This window comes from Phyllostomus discolor, chromosome 12 (assembly GCF_004126475.2).
Source record: "Phyllostomus discolor isolate MPI-MPIP mPhyDis1 chromosome 12, mPhyDis1.pri.v3, whole genome shotgun sequence".
Classification (NCBI taxonomy): domain Eukaryota; kingdom Metazoa; phylum Chordata; class Mammalia; order Chiroptera; family Phyllostomidae; genus Phyllostomus; species Phyllostomus discolor.
The window spans coordinates 8,314,746-8,321,842 of NC_040914.2; the positions used below are offsets into that span (position 1 = coordinate 8,314,746).

The window sequence follows — 7,097 nt, forward strand, 5'->3', positions numbered from 1 at the left end:
CAGTCAGAAAAAAAAACAAACAAACAAATATCATAGGATCTCACTTCCATGTAGATTCTAATGAACAAAATAAACTGATGAACAAAGTAGAAACAGAGGCATGGACACATAAAACAGGCTGGCTGACAGCTGTCTGATGAGAAAGGAAAGGGGCAACTGGATAAAAGGTGAAGGGATTTTCCAAAGAAAAGGTATGCATAGCCCACAGACACAGTCAACAGTGTGTGATGGCCAGAGGGAATGAGGGTGGGGACCAGGTGGAGGTGGGTGCAGGGAGAGAGATGAGAACATCTGTAATAATGCCAACAATAAACACAAAGTTAAAAATATTTGAGATTCTTTTAGCATCAAGAAGAATAAATAAAACACATTCATTGTGTTTATAAAAACCACAATCATACTATGAAAGAGACTCAAAAGCCATCCCTAAATATTCTTTATTGGAGGTGACAGTACCAACTCCTTACCCTAAAAGCCATGGTTTTTAAGAACATTGTCCAGCCTGGGTCCTGTTTCCCCAGCAGGAATGAGTGTCCAGGGATAAGGGAAGCCCCTCTGCACAGGACGTGCCTGCATCTCGGGGTAGGAAGGAGCAGACAGTCAGTGACTGCCCTTGTGTCTCAGACAATACAGTGGGCTCAGGGCAGGAACAGGGCGGGGGATGCAGCAGTGCAGCTGGGGATGTGACACCTGCAGACACTTAGGTGTCCCATCAGGTTCCCACAGGAACTGAGGGGCTGTGAAGTTAATACTGGGAGACAGAACTCTCTATTTGTACTGGAAATGAGCTTTGTTTTGTTTTGTTTTTTGACCGATAGAGTGCATTCGTTTCTTGTGGCTGAAATAATAAATTTCCACAAATTAAATGGCTTAATATTTTAAAAAGTTATTCTCTGGCGTTCTGGAAGTCAGAAATCCAAATCGAAGTATGGGCAAGACCACATTTTCTCCACAGGTTCTAGGAGAGATTCCATTCCTTTTCTCTCCATCCTGAGTGGCTGCTGGGATTCCTTTCTTGTGGCTGCATCACTCCCATCTCTGCCTCCATCTACACATGGCCTTCTCCTCTGCGTGTCATTCCATCTTCTGTTTCTTAGAAGGAACATATCATTGGATTTAGGACTCATGCAGAACACCCAGTATAATCTCATCTTGAAATCTTTAACTTCATTATATCGTCAAATAACCCATTTCAAACTTAGGTCACATTCACAGGTTTCAGAAGTGGGATGTGAACATATTTTGGGAGGAACTCCCCCTCAATTCTCTACAGGCAACCTGGTTCTTTGGTACTGTCTATGCTGCCATTTGGTGTGTTTCCCCATGGGGCTTCATCCATGGGGCCTCCCCTGAACATTTCAATGAATGCCATGGGATTTAGGCCTGCAGCTTACAGAAGTGGGCCACACAAAGGAGAAAGAGAGAGAGATACTATCAAGTAAGTTCCAGACAGACCCAGACAAGGGCCCCCAGACCACCCACCTAGGCCCTGCAGAGACTCAAGTTTGCAGCAAAAGGAGGGCTTTCTAGAGTGATATCACATGCACTGTGAAGCCCGTGCTTAGATCATGACTACAAAAATGTCACAAAACATATGGGGACATGCACAAAAATGAAAATGGATAAACTGGACCTCATCAAACTTTTGTGCTTCAGAGAACCTCATTAAAGAAATAAAAGAAAAACCCACAGAATGGGCAAAGAAATCTGCAAACCATCTATCGTATAAGGGACTTGTACCAAGAATATATGCTAAATGACATGCAGAACTGATAATAGGGAAAACAAAATTATCTCAGCATAAAATCTGCAAAGCATATGAATAAACAGATGTCCAAAGGAGACATGCCCAAGACCAATAAGAACAGAAAAATGCTCTACATCATTAGTCATAACTGAAATGCAAATAAAAACTACAAGAAGATTCCACTGCACACTCTCTGAATTGGCCAGAATCACAGACAGTTAGTAGGAAATCCTCATTCCCTTCCTGAATGAGCTGCTTGCATAGTGTTCTGGCAGATTCTGTCTTCAGAAGAGTTTCTGATCCAGCAACTCCACCCCCAGGCATATGCCCAAGAGAAAGGAAAACAGATTTCCCACCAAAAGTGTACATAGCACATTATTCACAAAAGCCGAAAAGTGAAACAATTCAAATATCCACCAAGCAATTGATGGAAAACCAAACTGTTGTGTGTCCATACACTGGAATACTCTTCATTTATATATGGGAATGGAAAACTGTACATGTTAGGATGTGGATGAACCTTGAAAACAGTCAGTGGAAGAAGCCAGACACAAAGGGCACATACTACATAAATGGCTTCACTTATATGAAATGACCAGAACAGGCAAATCCAGAAAACACAGTGTGGATTCATAATTGCCAGGAATGGGAGGGTGGGAGGATTGGGAAGTGACTCAAATGGGTTTGGAGATTCTTTGGGGACTCTGAAAATGTCCCCATCAGACGGCAGTGAGGGATTCACAACTGTGAATACACTGAAAGGATTAAATGCGCACTTCATGTGGGTGAGCCATACTCAATCAAGCTGCTAACCTACATTTTTTAACATACTCTTTCAGAAAGGTGAGTGTCTGGGTGTCTGGGTTTCCTACTGCTGCTGTTTGAAATAGCCACACACTGGTGAAGAAGTTTGAACGTGAACTAGGTATTAGATGACGTGAACAAATTACTGTTCTGTTAGGTGCGTGAAAGGAATTATGGTTACGAAAAGAAACTCTCACCTTCTGAAGACAAGCAGGTGGACGAATTAAGGACAGAGTTTTGTATTTCTGTAATTAATTTGTAAATGTTCCAGAGAAAAACTGAAAAACAGATTTAAAATTTAGAAGTTAGGTAGATGCAGATAGATACATGGCAAATATAACCAATAATATGAAAAATTTCTCTTCGTGGTGGGTATATGACTCTTATTCTTTCCTTTGTATGTTTCAAAGTTATCATAGTAAAAACTTAAAACAAATATTTTTCCTTATTTATAAGAGGGGACATGAGTGTGTTATACATGGCTTAGCAACATAGGCATGTGGTTTAGGGCCTGAAAACGCCCAATCTAAGTAAGCTTTGGGCCCACCATCAGGTGCTAACACACACCTCACACTTGATGCAGTGTACATGTCCGAAAGGATGACACTCTCGACTTCACTGCACTGATTTCAGTTGCTTCCCCCTTAAATGGTAGATCTACCCCTGACTGAGACACATCCTGAGCCCCGTTCAAAAGCCCTTCTCCATGGAAACCGTAGGTCCCCTTGATCCCAGATACATCCAAGAGCCCAAACCCTTCCCTGGCCTTCCAATTCTCTCGTCCTAACTCTGCACAGGAGCCCTTCCCTCCACGTCATTCCCTGCTGCCAGCTCGGGTTCCAACCATCTACTTACATCTTTTTCAGGTCCTCTAGGATTCAAACTATGCTCACTAACCAACATAGCAAAAAGCAAAAAGCAAGACAACTCACATGGTAGAATTCATTCCTCAATTCCTGTGTCTGGTGTCTGGTGTGGCCTCTCTTTCATGCGGACACACCTAGTTTGTGAAAATATCAAACAAAGCACACACGTGACAACACAAACATCTGCCTTGAGGTGGATGCCCAGGTGAGGTTTGGGGGAGTGAGTCTGTAGTGGGGCCGTGGGGCAGCTGGCAGCAGGCAGGATCTTTCGTCCACTGGAGTGCAAATGCTGATGGCTGTTCAGGAGCAGTTACAATAGACAGTGTGTGCGAGTTATGGCAGAATACCTTCAAAAGCTGTGTAATTTTGTTCCGTAAGGATGAAGTGAAAGTGTATGTGGGGTTAGAACAATGCTGGCGGTTAGGGCTGCTGTGGCCTTCCTGGTCTCTATCGTGTCATCAGGCTTCCACTTGTAAGGGAAAAGCCAGGCTCTTGGGGGACCAGTCTTTAGCCCATCACAGCATTAAAATGACTTTGAAATGTTCACTCGTTATACACGATGCTTCTGCGGTTGCTTCTGCGGTTGCTTCTGCAGTTGCACAGCTTTATATACCACCCGCCCCGCCCCCCACACACTGTAGGAGGCTCCCTTGCCTCTTACTCCCTCCAGCATTTGCCCCATTGGTCAGCTTCAACCTCAATCCAGTTGGTGCAGCAAGTAGTTTTGGATCGCAGGTGGTTCTTGGCAATGTAGCCCACACTCATTGGCCAAGAGTGTGTGCCACCCCTTTATGGGGGAGTGGCAGATCCAGTGCTTCTCCATGAAAAGGCCAGCTCTCCTACAGTGAGGCCATACCTTGGACTGATAACAACGAAAACAAGCATTGCAGTGTTTCATCGGAGCCGCTCATTTTATTTTGAATGGACGAGGTCATGGAGTATGCAGTGAGTACAGTGGCTGAATTTCTCACAGATAAGATTTGGAAAATTGTCAGAGAGAAATTAATGACATATGGAATGGGGTGGGCCCTAACAGTATTAGACCTACTGTGTCCATTTCTAATAAAAAGGGTGCTAATCTTTGCACTTCGCAAGACAGCTTCAGCTGCATACTACCTGGTGGATGTGCAAAGTTTACAAAGAAACATCACACATTTCTTCAGAAAGATGATGTGTTGTCGCCAACCAGCACAAGAGACTTTGGTTTAATTTCTGCCCATGAATCCAGACTTATGCTTACCCAGTGCTCGTGAATTCGTAAAGACAACCTGCCCTATTATAGACACACACAGCCAAGTAACACACACAGAGTCCTGTCTTGGCTGCCTGGACCAGTTCTTCCACTGCGGATTCAACAACCACCGGCGGGAAATTTTCGTTCTGAACTTTGTTTTCATCGTGGGACTAACTCTACCCCCCTGACAAAGAAGATGAAGGTGAAACCGAGAGAAGGAAGGATTGCCCGACTGGAACATGGTCTCAGGACTGGTCTGTGCTGACTCCCTTCTCACTTTCGGGTGAGTGGCCTGGGCTCTGAGCAGGGAGGGACCCAAATCTGCAGGGAGCACAGGAGGGGCCGGGAGGACAGCTCCATGGGGCAAGAGGTGCCAGTGCTTGAGCTTGTACGGGGCTCTGGGGGTGGGGGGGGCCTGAAACCTGAAATTCTGGAGCGGGGCCCTTGAGGAGGCTTTGAAAACATCCTGCCCCGCGATGAAGAGCAGGAGAGGGCACCAGAACTGCAGGTACTGCGTGCTTGTGTTTGGGGCGGCAACGGCATTTCGCGATTCGAGGGAAGGAGTCAACATAACATGGCCGCCCTGAGGCAGTCCGGGCAATGATTTGGCCTCTGAGCCGGGGCAGAGCCGGGTCCTGATCTGCAGGGAACCCACGAAGCGAGGAGGACAGCTCCATGGGGTAAGAGGGGCCAGTGCTATGAGCCTGCACGGGATTTAGGGGATGGGGAGGGTTCAAAGGTGAGATTATGGAGTCGGGCTTGAGGAGGCTTAGAAAGTCTCCTGCCTCAGTATGAAGAGCGGGAGGGGGCGCCATAAGTGCAGTCACTGGGTGCTGAGGGAGGGGGAGGGCGCATTTCCGGATATGAGGGGCCACCAGGAGGAAGTGCGCTGATCTGGACTCTGAGCAGGGGAGGGCATCCGGTAGGGGAGGTGGAACTCTGCAGTGGGGCCTTGAGGAGGCTGTGAAAGCCTCCTTCCTCCGGATGAAGAGCAGGAAGTGCAGATACTGGGCGCTGGTGGGGCAGCATTTCTGGATGTGAGAGGAGGAGTCAACATAATGTGGCCACCAGGGGGCAGTGCGCTGATCTGAGCTCTGGGCAGGGGAGGGCTCATAGGTGAAATTCTGGAGTGGAGCCTAGAGAAGGCTTTGAAAGCCTCCTGCTTCATTATGAAGAGCAGCAGGGGGCGCCCTAAGTACAGACCTTGGGCTCTGGTGAGGAGGCATTTCCAGAGGAGGAGTCATTGCAGCGTGGCCACCAGGAGGAAGTCAGAGCAGTGAAGTGGCCACGGGAGGGTCCTTGGGGCAGGAAGACTCGGCGGCACAAATTAGCATCAGGACAGAGGGAAGATGAAGCTCTGTGCTGCAGAGGATCCCCCAGAAGTTTAAAAACAGAACTTGGTTGGGAAATGGTGTGGATTTGGACAAGCCCAAGCCCTACTAAAGGAGCATGCTAGACCTGCAGTTTAAACTGGGGGTGGGGGTATGCTAAGGCAACATTTTGCATAAAGGAATTGTGAAGAAGTAGTCCCAACCCCGGTACAATTATTTTACCCTCAAGATTCACCCCTCAATTATCTAGAACAGTTCCCCTCTCATCCCCTTACCTCCTTCCTTCTTTTTCTGGGTTCTTGTGGGTGCCCCACACTCCCAGACTTTCTGGCCCTTGATCATAGCCCCATCCCATTCTTTAGAATCTCCTGGGCTAAGCACACTCCCAGCAGCTCTTCCTGGCCCTCAACACCCACCCCGTCAATGTCTGCTTCGTCTAGATTCATCTGGTGCCTGGCACCCCAGATCTTCTAGATAATTCTGGGCTCTGCAGGCTCTAAGCTCTTTCTGATTTTTGTACCACTCCCTCCACATTTTTATGCTGTTCTGGGTTCTGAACGTTCTAAGGTCTTCCTGCCCTCTTTCACTGGCCCTAGCCACTCCCAGCAGGTAAGCTACTTTTCAGACTCCAGTGGGAGCCTCAGTAACTCTTACTTACTCAGAGATGTTGGCACCTGGATAAGTTGAAAGCCTGGCTGAAGGACATCTTGAAGCTCTTGAAGGTCCACATTAGCTTGCCTACGCACCAGAAATGCTGCAACCACGAGGCGCAGACCCAGCTTTGAGAGCAACTGTGAGCTCCTCAGCGGGTTCAGAACTGAAACTAACTGCTGTGCTGCCTCTGGAAACTACCTGACTTATTTTGTCACTGACTCAAGCCCGCTCTTCACCCTTCCGGCACAAGAGTTTAGAAACCTTCTGCTTCACGCCCCAACACTTCCTTTATTGAAATGGCCCCCACACTCAAGTTCAGCCTTCTCTCTCTCCAGGGTCCTCATGTCATCCTTCAGTCTCTGCTCACTCTCTGGAATTCTAGCCCCATGGATGTTTGAATCTCTCTCTCAACCTTTTTCCTGCTCCCTGTCCCCTGTTGGCCTGTCCATCAGGTCCCCCCA

The 7,097-nt window shown here is 47.4% G+C and overlaps 1 long non-coding RNA gene across 1 annotated transcript; it reads right to left on the reverse strand.

The window, feature by feature from the left end:
- Window positions 1-421: 421 nt before the first annotated feature.
- Window positions 422-6,807, reverse strand: LOC118497542. The gene is made up of 4 exons (XR_004900067.1): window positions 6,641-6,807; window positions 3,407-3,551; window positions 2,749-2,829; window positions 422-1,092 (listed from the first exon to the last, which is right to left on the reverse strand). It is a non-coding gene; the product is annotated as an uncharacterized LOC118497542 (long non-coding RNA).
- Between the last annotated feature and the right edge of the window lie 290 nt (window positions 6,808-7,097).